General features: G+C 44.9%; 1 long non-coding RNA gene across 1 annotated transcript in view; it reads left to right on the top strand.

Annotated features, from left to right (window-relative positions):
* Nucleotides 1–603, top strand: part of LOC137615199 (uncharacterized) — a 60542-nt gene extending 59939 nt beyond the window's left edge. The window contains exon 3 of the long non-coding RNA XR_011039192.1: nucleotides 1–603. This exon is cut by the window's left edge and continues 1013 nt beyond it. This is a non-coding gene — a long non-coding RNA (uncharacterized lncRNA).
* Nucleotides 604–14235: the final 13632 nt, after the last annotated feature.

The following is a 14235-nucleotide window of genomic DNA, read 5'->3' as shown; positions in this document are numbered from 1 at the left end:
TCATTTATTTTTATTTTTTCAATCCCCCTCTTTGTCATTTATCTTATTCGTAAATATTTGTTAGATTTTTTGTTTTTGCCCGTGTTGCATTCTTCATATTACAAATTTAACAATCACATTTATATCTAATACTGCAATTGCTCTGTCGATACTCCAATTTGTTTTTTTTATGTCCTTCGTATTTCTAAGAATTGATGTATGTGATTGAGGTTGTTCCCCAACAATTCTCCAATTATCATATATATTTTGGTTCATACTATCGCTTGATATTTGACTGTTTTTTGTCTCGTATCCGGTTTATGCTATTAGTTCTTAGCAAAATACAAAACAACTAATTTCAAATCCTTAAGCTAAAATATGGTACATCAACAACAATTGCATGAGAAACAGCCCCTTAAAAAAAGTATAGAAAATGTCTGCTGTCTCCTCCAGACTGGCTTAGGAGCTAGACTAGAGGAGCAGAGTTGAACAGGTCGGATAGGTAATGGTTATTGTAGGGTATATAATAGTCCAGAAGGCAATTATAGTTTGCAGAAGTAGAGGTAATTATGTTCATAATACAGTGAGTACTCCATTTCATATAACATTTTGGTAAAATTTCATGCAGAAGAGAAACGTTGAATTTTTTACACCTGTGTGTATATATATATATATATATATATATATATATATATATATATATATATATATATAATGATATTTTGTATTTATATGTATGCATATAAATGTACGCGCGCACACGTATATGCACACAGGTTTGTGTATACGGTATAAATGAAGACAAACGTTTGTATATTTATATTGTATATTCAGGATAATTTGACTTTAAACGAAAAAAATCAACCTACATTTAGAGAGAAATGTAAGATTTCATAAAAATAACATATTGGTAGAAAAATTAAAATTTTTGAAAGCGTAAAAAAATCTGCTCGCAATGCAAAATTATACCAGAATTTTGAAAAAAAAAAATCCTGGTTAATAGCCATTATACAAGGATTAAAACTGGTGGTATGTCGTGATTGAGGTGAGGTTCAAGGTTTTTGTAATATGTAGATGGATTCTAATATTTTAAAGTGTATAATAGATTTACATTTTGATTCTCAATCAATAATTTGCAAGCAAATGTTTGCTCACTGGGATTTTACTAATATGTTTTCCTATGTTCCTTCACTAAACACCGCGAGGTGGTAGTTTCTAGTTAAGAGAGTTCATAATGAACTCCCTAATTACCCTGCATGGCAATTGGGTTAATTAAACCTGTAAACAATATCGGAGATCTTGTATTCAAAGGGGGAAGAGACAAGACCTACAGATTATACTCTTTCTGTACTGAGGCCTTGGGAAGAGTGTTCGATATTTTATTTGTCACAGAACGCGACTCTTTATTTGTGGATAATACTTTTTAATGTTGTTTGTATGGTCTTAGTATAATGTAGATATATTTCTTTCTATGTCTGGTATATGACATTGAAATTCCATCTGTGGGACTAATAATAGTGAGTATTCATTATATATACTATATATATATATATATATATATATATATATATATATATGTTTAGTATTAAAAATGTTATGTAATTATGTACATTTGTGCATTTTGCCTGTGTGACTATAATAGATCATATATTCGATAATAAAAACTTTGTTAATCAATGGTGAGGAAAGTCTAAGTGTGAAGAACAGATTCTTTATGGAAGTATACGTTGAAGTATGATAAGTGCGAGGTAAACCATGTTTTCGGTGTAACAAAGGAGAAAAGTTAAAGCTTTCCAGGTAAATTGTCCGTCCATTATTATATCATATAAGACTACGGACTGCCAACGCAAGAGCCCGTGTTTTGCATATGGCAAGGCAATCTAAAACGAACGAACGTATCCAAAGGAAAGGCGTTTAACAGACGGGATATACCGTCATAAGACAAGGCAATATAAGGAATGACATTTGAACAAGCTTTTTATTTTTTTTATTGTGTAGCAAATGTGGAAGAAAGTGATTGAAGAAAAGGAGGTGTGCCATATTTAGAACATGAGCTGGGTAGCAGATCGTAGGTAACCTCAAAGGGATGCATGTCCTCTATGAATGCATTTTCTCCTTATCATTTTAAATGCCACCCATGAATGGCAGAGGCATGGGACAGTGACATTGCCTTATGAAGCAGGACAATCCCTTAGAGACTGATCATATACAGTATACATATGATCAGCGCCCAATCCCCCTCTCCACCTAAGCTAGATCCAAGGAGGGCCAGGTAATGGCTGCTGATGACTCAGCAGATAGACTTATAGGCTCCCGTAAACCCCCTCCCATCCTTAGCTCACAAGGATGGTGAGGTTGCAGTAACCAAAAGAACTAATAAGTTTGAGCCGGACTCGAATCCCAGTCTGGTGATCACCAGACAGGGACGTTAGCACATAGGTCACTACAACCTCTTTAGGCACCTCATGTAGCTGAACTATACCTATGTTGAATGTTGACTGTTTCTCTTATTCACGCTCCAGTAGAAACATCACATTGGCCCATTAATTCAGTGCGACGAATTCACTGTTGCTTGCTGGATGAGGATGCAATTTTGATCTTGCACTTAGATGTCTTTGCAGCGCGAACTCGAACAAGACAGTAGCAGGCTCTTCGAATCATACGGTGACTATTTCAAGCATCTAAATGTTAGAGAGAGAGAGAGAGAGAGAGAGAGAGAGAGAGAGAGAGAGAGAGAGAGAGAGAGAGAGAGAGAGAGAGAAAGATTGTATTTGTAGAAACAAAACCCATGTCGCTCGTATCATACTATCCCTTTTAATGTGGTGATATAATTACCTAAATTATCCACTAGAGAATTAACGTCATCCATCACCAGATCTTTTCATAACGGCTGGGGGAAGGGAGAGGAGTGGGGGGGGGGGTGTTATTTCTGTTGGTGTACCCCCCATGGTGCCCTGAAGGCCTTTTAGCATTCAAATCTAATTTATCTACCGTTCCCACTTCCCTACTTTCATTATTCTTTCCAACTTTTTTTTACTATTACCCCCAGATGCTACTGTGTAGTTTTTCTTCAGTTGCACCGAATGGCTTCCCCTCCCAAAGTACCAGCCATGTGGTCCAAATTCGTAAATTCATCACTATAGATCTGTAGTGCCATATTATTATTATTATTATTATTATTATTATTATTATTATTATTATTATTATTATTATTATTATTACTTGCTAAGCTACAACCCTTGTTGGAAGAGCAGGATACTATAAGCCCAGGGGCTCCAACAGGAAAAATAGCCCAGTGTGGAAAGGAAACAAGGAAAAATAAAATTAAGAACAATAATAACATTGCAATAAATATTTCCTATATAAACTATAAAAACTGTAACAAGACAAGAGGAAGAGAAATTAGATAGAATAGTGTGCCTGAGTGTACCCTCGAGCAAGAGAACTCTAACCCAAGATAGTGGAAGACCATGGTACAGAGGCAATGCACTACCCAAGACTAGAGAGCAAATGTTGGATTTTGGAGCGTCCTTCTCCTAGAAGAGCTGCTTACCTTAGTTAAAGAGTCTTCTACCCTTACCAAGAGGAAAGTAGCCACTAAACAATTTTAGTGCAGTAGTTGACCCCTTGGGTGAAGAAGAATTGTTTGGTAATCTCAGTGTTGTCAGGTGTATGAGGTCAGAGGAGAATCTATAAAGAATAGGCCAGACTATTCGGTGTATATGTAAGCAAAGGGAAAGTGAACCATAACCCGAAAGAAGGATCCAATGTAGTACTGTCTGGCCAGTCAAAGGACCCCATAACTCTCTAACGGTAGTATCTCAACGGGTGGCTGGTGCCCTGGCCAGCCTTCTACCAACAAATGTCTATATTTGTATTTACTAAGGCACTTTCCCCAATTTTGGGGGTAGCCGACATAAAAAAGGAACGAAAGGGGATTTTTCTTCTCTTCGCTCCTCCCAGCCTGACGAGGGATTCAGCCATTTGGTTGGTACTGCTAGGGTGCCACAGCCGACCCTCCCCCGTTATCCACCAAAAATGAAGTTTCATATGCTGAATCCCCTACTGCTGCTACCTCAGTGGTCACCAGGGGGAAAGCAGCAGGTCCTGCCGAAACTGCGTCACAATTGCTCGCCATTCATTCCTATTTCTTGCACGCTCTCTTGCCTCTCTCACTTCTATCTTCCTATCACACAGTTTTCTTCACTCTATTCATCCACCCAAAAGTGCCATATGTACCAACACTAATAATGCAGTCTTTATAATGAAATCTCCATGAATAAGTTCAGGTTGCACAATGTTTTCTAAAGTCTTGTAATTTCCCTTCAATCCGGGATTAGACCCCTCGGAAAGGTCTTCTCGTTCTTGGTAAAAGCCCTTTCATTTCCCCACATTTTTTTGTTGCTTGATTTAAGGCTAGGTACTGATAACTACTTTTTTCTTGTTTCTATTACTGAAATATAACTTTAAGAGATAAGTTTTGTATGGTTGGCTATAACTGTTGGTACCTGAGCACCCATACTAACTTCATTTTATGCTTTCCGGAGTAATGAACCTAACCTAACCTAACATAATGTATTTCCGTATATAAATGTCCAGAGAGCTCTCATGAGATTGACATATTAGATTGGTTAACGAAGGAAAATTGATTTAGGATTTTTTAGGACTTTATTACAGGTTAGCCGATTGTGGGAAGGGGTAATTTTTTGGTTTATTTATTACAAAGAAAAATAAAGGGGAAACGTTTGCAGGGTACTTGAGATTTCTGATTGGGAAACTAAATGTTTTGTGTAAAATTTCAATTTTCGTGAACTAGCAATTTTTATTTCAGATGTTTATTCATAATCGTTAAGACGCTAATATACATAAATCAATCCACGAATTTACATTTTTGAAAGACACGACCCGATGACATGGAAGCTACTGTTCAGTGACAATTTCCACTTCATGATAACAACTTTAGCGAAAAAGTTAGTTGCATTTGAATATGCTTTTAACTGCTTGAGCGTCTGTTCAACTTCCTATCCTTTTTGTTTGCTGAAGTTTATCTGTCTTCGCCGATAATTGCACTTTCTGTGCTGCCCAAAATTATATCACTAGAAGGACGTGAAGTGAATCATAGATAATTATGATTCTTTAATTTCCACCCACTTACATGAATCATATTTTTCCAACTGGTTATCTTGTGTTCATTTTGCATTTCTGACCACTATTTTTACTGAAAATCTCTCGTTTTGGCCATTTCCCCACCCAAAAACCCTGGCTTTCCACGGGTCACCCATAATTGTCAATAATTGCACTTTCTGCGCTGCCCAAAATGATATGCCTTGATCTTCTGTAGAATGCCATAGGAGAGCGATAGGTAATGAAACGGATAATGGTACGTACAAAAAGCAAATAAGTGAATACATGAAAGGAGAGTGCTGCAGTGTACATGGGAGGGATTGACGTAATGTTGCTGAACTGATGCCGTGGACAATTTTTTTCCTTCATCGAATTTAATTCTTGATGCAACATTGTATATACACGATTGCACATTTCCGCTGCACATAGCTAGATTATATAATTCCATTACCACGTGCACTCGTTCCAAAAACTATCGGTACGTACATTCGCTTAAACATTTTGAAACCAGTGACGATAAGTATTGGGAAAGGAGATTTATTTCAGCCCTGTAATCCTACTGCGATGCCACCGTTTATATATAGATTTATATATTTCAACAGTCATTTCCCGCGTTCAAAATTACTATACAGAAGCACCAACATTGGTCCTTTTCATCTTGTCAGCGCAATCTAAATTGTAATAACGTTTCACTCACCAACATTCCCGAAAAATCACAGAGCTCACGAATTAATTGGAAATTGGCGATCGTAAAGTGCACTGATGATTTTTGGAATGAACATACGTTATTGTGTGGTGGTTTAATTCCTGATTCATTATCATATAGCTATGGATCCCTTCCTCACCCCCCCCTTGCCTTCCTCACTTCTCTATCCTTCCCTCCATCCCTTCCCTACCTTTCCCTTCTCCCTCTCTCTTTTCAGACACACACACACACACATATATATATATATATATATATATATATATATATATAGAGAGAGAGAGAGAGAGAGAGAGAGAGAGAGAGAGAGAGAGAGAGAGAGTGTGTATATATATATATATATATATATATATATATATAATGAAGAGGACAACAAGAAGGCTTCTAATTATCTTACATCTTTATTCCATTAAGCAACGTTTCGGGAATCCATTCCCATCATCTGGCCTACATAAAAACACAAGATTATGTTCACAGAAGTTAATTAGATATTACAATTTTTGTTTGAAATGCTTCTGTAGTAGCGTAAAATTTAGAAAATACTCCTTAAAATAGAATAGTACAAAAAATAAAGATATATGACAAAAAACTGGTGACGGAGGTCCTTTACAGTTAAAACACTAGGAAAAATATTTGTAATCAAAACAGGAATGTCAAAGAAATATTTACACGCTCATCTCTCTCTCTCTCTCTCTCTCTCTCTCTCTCTCTCTCTCTCTCTCTCTCTCTCTCTCTATATATATATATATATATATTATGTATATATATATATATATATATATATATATATTATGTATATATATGTATATATATATATATATATATATATATATATATATATATATATATATATATATATATATATACACACAGTATATCTATACGAGTTGTTGGGTTACTCTTAAAAGATGTGGCTGAAAACTGTAAAAATATTTGAAAAAAAAATTCTCGAACGAAATTCTATAAGTACTGGAAGCAAGAAAAGCAAAACATAGTTACAAGAAAGGGAGAGGAGTTGGTAATGAACAGTTAGGCAATATGTAATGGTGTGGAGGTGGTTTGGTTTTTTAAGGAAGGTGACAGTTTTTTGATGTAGGGAGATTCAAAGACAGGGAGCGAAAGGGAGTAGGATGTTTGAATGGTTGTACTGAATATGGTTTTTACATGAATTTGAATGATTTCGCGTGGATGAAAATCCTTTTAGAGTTAAATACGGAGCCAATGCAATGACAGACACCCCTATGGAAGTTGATGGAGACCTTCAGCAATCGTCAGGTAAACCTGATAGTTTCCAAAATTACATTTTCGACAAGTATACTTTTAAACAACGAAGAACTGCATCAACTCCGGTAGGGTGTCGTTGAACCTGAAAAGCTTACCAATATTTAAATTTTTTTTCTTAATAGAAACTTAAAATCAACATAAGGATACAAAGTCTGAAAAAAGCATCTTTTACAATTGGTAATGGTACATACATTAATTTTTTAGGAACCTCGGGACATTTAAAATTAGCCTTAAAATATAATTTAAAATTGTTCCGTAACCGAAATACAAACCACGCTATTTACAAAGGGTTATTACTTTTAGCGTAGCTGAAATGGCGAGCCATTAGAATTTAACGAGGGTGTATTACCCCCGCGCTAGTTAGCGGGGGGGTAGGGGAGTGGTAGCTAGCTACCCCTCCTCCCCCTCACACACAGGTGAATACTCACTTTCACTTTTGGCTCGGACTGTGACAGACGTCTCTCTGTCTTGGTCCTCGCTTGGCAGCCATTGTCTGTTTTGTCTTTACTTATTCGCTTACTTTTCTTTTACTCAATATATATGTAAACATGTTTTCATGTTTGTATATATATTTGAGTATAGAAATAAGTAAGTTTCCTTTTCAGATGTGTGTGTGTAGTGTACGATATCTACGTGGAGGCCTCGGCAGTTAGGCCACCACGGCCTAATTTTATGGGTTGCGATCGAGTTTGACTTCGGTCTTTCTCTCTCTCTCTCTCTTGAGGTCGTTCACCCTTTTACTATGTTTTACTACGCCCTTGTAGCTTCCTTCCCGTGTGGGTGGGGTTGCTACGCCGTACATTTTGTCTCAATTAGTTTATGAATCTAATTGTAGTTGTTAATTTTTCAGCTTGTAGAACGATTCCTTTCGGGGTTTTCGTTTTTTTTTTTTTTCTTTTCTTTAGTGTTCATTCATTTTTAAATTACATAATTACATAGTTACATAATTATAATTGTTATAATTCTGTTTTGGTTACAGCTCTCCTTCCGCGAGTGTAAGTGGTTGTGAGGGCACGTGCCTGTTGTGTAATTCTTGTTCCTTTTCCTCGGGATTCCTCTTCGGAGCCTTCCCGGGGGAATGAATGTGTACTAATATTATTTGTTTTATTTTTTTACAGTTACCGATCTAGTTCGTTTCTGTAATATAGCAACGGTGTGAGCTGTCTGGTTGAGTCCTGGGGATTCGGCTGTTGCTGCCTCCCCCCTTGTATTGTCGTCAGGGGCGTGTCTCCTTCTACTGGTAGTACTCCCGTGTCGACGGACAGCTCTCCAGTTCATTTTAGAACAGTCAGGAGGCTTGCCTCCTTGGGCGGATAACTTTCCTTCCGAGGGAAGTTTTTTTCCTGTCCAGGCTTGAGCTTTTCCTCTTATGGGGGGTTCTTCTCTTGCCTTTTTTTCGTGCGACTATGCTCTTGGTGCTGAGCGGTCGCACCTGCAGTTTCGCTCAAGGGGCTGGGCAACTGCAGGAGCTCCTCTTCGGAGGATTGCCCCTTTTAGGTCACTGGCTGACCAGTCTCTTCCACGAAGTGTTTCTCTTTCGTTCGCGAGAGAGTACACTCATAGAGACTCCTCTTCGGAGGTTTCTTCTGTTGCTGTTGCTGTTGGCCTCCCTCGCCGTAAGGCCCTCCGTCCGCCTCGTCGTAAGGGCCTCTCATCTCCCTATAAGGGTGCTTGAGGCGCCTTTTTGAATCTCCGTTTGCAGCCTACAACTTCTTTTTCTCGATCTTCCGTCTTGGTGCAGATGGACAGCAGTCTAATCTCGTCTTCCGACGGGCAACGGTCTTCCCGACGGACAACGGTCTTCCCGACGGACAGCGGTCTTCCGACGGACATCAGTCTCCCGGCGGACAACGATCCCTTCGGGGCAAAGGGTTGCCCCCACGGGGGTTCTTCCCTTGCGTGTCAGGGTTTCCCTGCGCGCCCTTCTGTTCGTCAGCGCTCTCCTGTTCGTCAGCGCTTTCAAGATGATCTTCCCTGCGGTTCCTGTTACGTGCCCTGTGCGCCCACGTTCGCCCTCGCGATCTAGAACTTCGGTTCAGGTCGGGGTCAAGGACTCTTCTTTACGCAGGCTTCCACGCGTAGCCTTCTGCTCGTCAGCGATCATCAGCTCGTCAGCGATCATCAGCTCGTCAGCGATCATCAGCTCGCCAGCGATCGTCAGCTCGTCAGCGATCATCAGCTCGCCAGCGATCTCCGGATCGCCCACGTGTGTTACAGCTGGCACGCCAACGTTCTCCAACACTTCTGAAGGAACATGGTTCGCCAGCTACTAGCTCAACTGCGGATGCTGATCGCCATCGCGCGACCCTCAACTGCAGATGCTGATCGCCATCGCGCGACCCTCAACTGCGGATGCTGATCGCCATCGCGCGACCCTCAACTGCGGATGCTGATCGCCATCGCGCGACCCTCAACTGCAGATGCTGATCGCCATCGCGCGACCCTCAACTGCGGATGCTGATCGCCATCGCGTGACCCTCAACTGCGGATGCTGATCGCCATCGCGCGACCCTCAACTGCGGATGCTGATCGCCATCGCGCGACCCTCAACTGCGCGCCATCGCACAACCCTGAACGATTGCCCGCTTACGCATGCTGCTCCTCATCGCACCACCCTGAACGATCGCCCTCCTGCAGATGCTGATCACCATCGCACCCTTTCACGCGATCATTCACCTGCGCATGCTGCTCGCCATCGCACAACCCTGAACGATTGCCCGCTTACGCATGCTGCTCCTCATCGCACAACCCTGAACGATCGCCCTCTTGCGGATGCTGATCACCATCGCACCCTTTCACGCGATCATTCACCTGCGCATGCTGCTTGCCATCGCACAACCCTGAACGATTGCCCGCTTACGCATGCTGCTCCTCATCGCACCACCCTGAACGATCGCCCTCCTGCAGATGCTGATCACCATCGCACCCTTTCACGCGATCATTCACCTACACATGCTGCTCGCCATCGCACAACCCTGCACGATTGCCCGCTTACGCATGCTGCTCCTCATCGCACAACCCTGAACGCTCGCCCTCTTGCGGATGCTGATCACCATCGCACCCTATCACGCGATCATTCACCTACACATGCTGCTCGCCATCGCTTACCGCCAGCGATCTTCTTCACCTACGCGGCAGCACGATCCCTCGCCGTCACGCCCATTCACCCGCGCGATCGCGCGCCCCGCGCGATCGCTCGCCCGCGCGATCGCTCGCCTGCGCGCCCGCGCGATCGCTCGCCTGCGCGCCCGCGCGATCGCTCGCCTGCGCGCCCGCGCGATCGCTCGCCTGCGCGCCCGCGCGACCGCTCGCCTGCGCGCCCGCGCGACCGCTCGCCTGCGCGCCCGCGCGACCACTCGCCTGTGCGCCCGCGCGACCATTCGCCTTTGCGCGACCGTTCGCCCTCGCGCGACCATAGTTCGCGGCGAATTCCACAGCCGGTGGTAGCAGCAGGGACGCCTGCTCCTAGGCGGCACTCGGGATCACCTCCATCCAAGCACAGGTTGGTAGTGCAGGACGAAGACAGGTCAGTACAGCATTCTTCCCACCTTCTTTTCAGGCAGGAACCGTCGTGTCCTCTCCAAAGGATCGCCCGATCCCTTTCACCTTAGCGAGGATTTCGGACTCTGTGTCCTTGGAGCAGCAGACATGGTTTGATCCGCTGGCACGGGCGTTAATGAGGGTTATGAAACCAGCACTCACCGGCCAGGGTAACAAACCAGCGGCTGTCTCTCCTACGCTGAAGAGAAAGAGAGGAGTGGACTTCGTGGTGACTTCCCCCAGGGCGAAGTTGGTTCCCAAGAGGTCGGTCTCGAGGGTCCCCACTCCTGCACGAGTACTCTCTCCTTCTCCCGCCCTGGAAGGATTTTTGGCGGGGGGGCTTTCCGTTGAAGATTTCTCCATCGGACAAGGGGTGACTGCTTACCTCTTCCTCTGGGAGCTTACCAGGTTCTTTCCCTCCTCGGTTACGGCCCGAGGTTTGGTTCAAGGAAGCTACAGGAAGATCAAGGGTACTTTCCTCCTCTCGAGCTCAGGCACCTTGGCCTTTCGTCGTTAAGTATCTACTTGCGGACAAGCTCGATGTTGTACCATCTGGACGCACTGACTGAAGGCTTCCTTCGGGTGTCTCATCTGTGGAGGTCAACGACCTCAGACACCCTTCCATCCTTGAGAAGAGTTTTGTCTTTGCCCAAGGACAGAGACTTAAACATCTGCTGTGCGGAGTAAATCGACTTCCGGTTTCACTCCTCCAAGGCGCTTTCTTCCAGACTCTGCAGGGCTCCAGCTCCCTTTTCTTTCAACCACGTCGGCCTAAGTTATCGGCTACGACAACTGGGACAAGGTGTCCAATTGCAGTTTCCTCCTGTCAGGAACAGATGGCACGGGAGACTTCCCCGGGGGAGGGCATAGTCCTAAAAGGAGTTCACGAACTCTAGGATTGCAGGTTTTTTCGCTGGGAGGATGCTTAAGGTTACTCATCCGAATGACAGCTTCCCGATGCCCATTCCCGCACAATCTCTGTGAGTAGCCAAGGATATCGCGCCTGCCGTCTCTGTCAGCGAATTCAGTGTCTCTGAACCTCTATGCCATAGCATCAGCAGAGTTGCCCGGTTGGGCAGAATGATCCATACCTTAGGCGAAGGTCTTCCTTAGGATCATCGACGGCTTCACCCCCGGCCCCCTCAGTCGATCCTTTCTTGTAAGGAAGGATCTGAGAGGGGATGTCCATAGTCGACCTCTCAGCCCTGATCAAGTTTGTCGAACAAACTTCGGCCAGCGTAGACCAGCAGAATCGATCAGACTGGTAACGAGGCGACAGGACTCCTTTAACCCTGGATCGGAAGGACGGGTACTTTCAGTTTCCATTCCATCCATCTTCCAGGGTGCTCGTCGAATTCAGCCTAAACTGCAAGTATTCCTGCTTATGATGCAGTGTGGCTATCCCGCCGTGGCATAGCAGGTGTGTTTCCCCAGAGAACTCTCCCTGCCTTCCTTTTGGCCGCTCAGGTGCAGACTTTCGCCTCCTCTGCTGTTTGGAGGGCTGGTCAACTCCGGTAGGCTCGGGTTTCGACCTTCTTCAGCGCCGGGAAAAGCTTCCGAATGCTGACCATGAGTGTGGGCTCATGGTATTTTGCTTGGAGCCTTCTCTTCCTCTGCCTCAACATCTGGAGTATCTGGCCATGATATTGAGTCAACCGCCTTACCACGTTGGAAACCCCGCTTCTCGTCCGTCCAGCGAGGTTAAGCAACGTCGGTACTTGGATGGGTGACCACCTGGGGACGCCAGATTCTGTTACCACATCCTCCGAGCCTTCCTTTCGGTTGACTGTGGCAAGACTGAGGAGAGTCGCAGTACCTGTTCTCAGTCAAGCAGAGTTTTCAGCCCTACCTTGGAACGTTTCCTAGTTCTTCTTTCCTCATTGACCCGTTTATAGTCCGAACGGTCGCCTCAGGATAAGTTCCATGTGGGGCGATCCAAGTTCCGGTGGCTTCAGGCAATGTTTAACCGGACTCCCTGGCCCTATGGGACCAGCGGAACTATTAAACCTGCAATGGGTGTGGACCTATGGAGCCTCTTGATGGTAGTGGATATTCTCGTCCTTTCCCCACATTCTTGATGCGGTTCTCGGACTCGTCAAAGGAAAGGGGGGGGGGGGGCATGTTCCGGTCCAGGCCTATGGTCAAGACCTGAAGGATACCTCTCCATCATTCAGGCAGGCTTAAGGGCCTTAGTCTGGCCCCTCTTCAGATCCTACCGCTCCTGCCAAGTCGCCCCGTTGCGTGTCGACTTCATGCTAACCAGCAGGGGACGCATTTTCACACCTTCACATCTTGCAGTAGAGATACCGGGATGATTGAGATTCTCTCAATTCCACCATCGGCTCTCTCATTCCAGGCAGGGGAATGTTTCTCTCAGACTATCCGAGCAGAGCCTCATAGAGAGAGTGTACCTAAGGGTCTTTGACCTTGGGTAACCAGCAAGTGCTGGTCTGGGGGACCTGATCGCGACAGCTTGGAACCTCAAGCTTCCGCTAGTTTTCCCCCCAGTCTCAGACCCCGAGACTCTGGCAAGATGCATTCCGGTGATGGTGGGACAACTTCGACGCCTGCGTCTTCCCTCCTTTTTGTCTGCGGACAATGGGTCTCAACAAAACCAGGTTGTCTGTCAACCTTTCAATGGGAGAGCTCCACTGGGACTATGCGCAGAACGGTTTCTGGACCCTCTGCTTCCCCTGACGGAACTCCCGGGAGAGCTTCTCCCACGGCGCAGACTACTCAAGCAACCACACTGCGACATCTCTCCCGAACCGGGGCGTCGCTTCGGCTTCATGCCTGGAGACACTACGCTTCCTCCTCTAGAAGAGACAACCCGCTACAGTCGCGGTACGGAGGTCGCGTCATCTGCGATAGTCATCCACAGGGGTCTCCCAGGCAAAGTGAAGAGTCTAAGGTGGTTGGTGCCGTGGGAGATATACCTCTTCCCGTGAGGCCTCTTCTCCAGCAATAACGGTCTTATTGCCTTTCGGCGGGAGGAAACTCCTTTCCGCTCTTGGCAATGAAGCCTGTCGCTCAGCCTTTCCCTGACCTTCAGGCTTAAAGGAATAACTTTTTCCTGCCCGCTGGATCTATCCTCGCTCATGCGAAGCTACGATCGTCCCTGCCCTAGTCGGAGGAAGACCTCCGACTTGGAGCATGGCTCGGACTTTTAGTCCTTTAAGAGATCTTCTCAAGACCCTTTTACGACAGGCCTCGGATTGTATTCCGCCTTGGGTCTTCTGCTCACTCTGGCCACGGCCAGTGTGTAAGCAATCTTCTTGGTCTCTTACTACTCCCCCCCTTTCTAAGGAAGAGGAGAAGGCAACATTCAGGCTCGCTCCTGAGTTGTTGGCTAGACTCAGAATCTGAGGGTCCCGACCCTTCGGTCCGATTCATTCAAGATTTTGAGTCTCCATTCTGTGTCTGATGTCCCAAGACCTTCTCTTTCTTGCCAGTACAGGAATCGAGAGGTTAGCGCTGGGAACAGCTGCAGTTTGGCCTCAGTTGCAGCCGATTTGGGAACACAAGGAGGACATGGGGGGAGAGTCACCAGTATACCTCTTCAGCCCGGACTCAAGGACATTCATCTCGACCTGTCTTCAGACCCT

Source organism: Palaemon carinicauda, chromosome 21, assembly GCF_036898095.1.
Source record: "Palaemon carinicauda isolate YSFRI2023 chromosome 21, ASM3689809v2, whole genome shotgun sequence".
In the NCBI taxonomy this organism is placed as follows: domain Eukaryota; kingdom Metazoa; phylum Arthropoda; class Malacostraca; order Decapoda; family Palaemonidae; genus Palaemon; species Palaemon carinicauda.
Note: the sequence above shows the minus strand (reverse complement) of the source record. Positions and strands in the feature narration are given on the sequence as shown.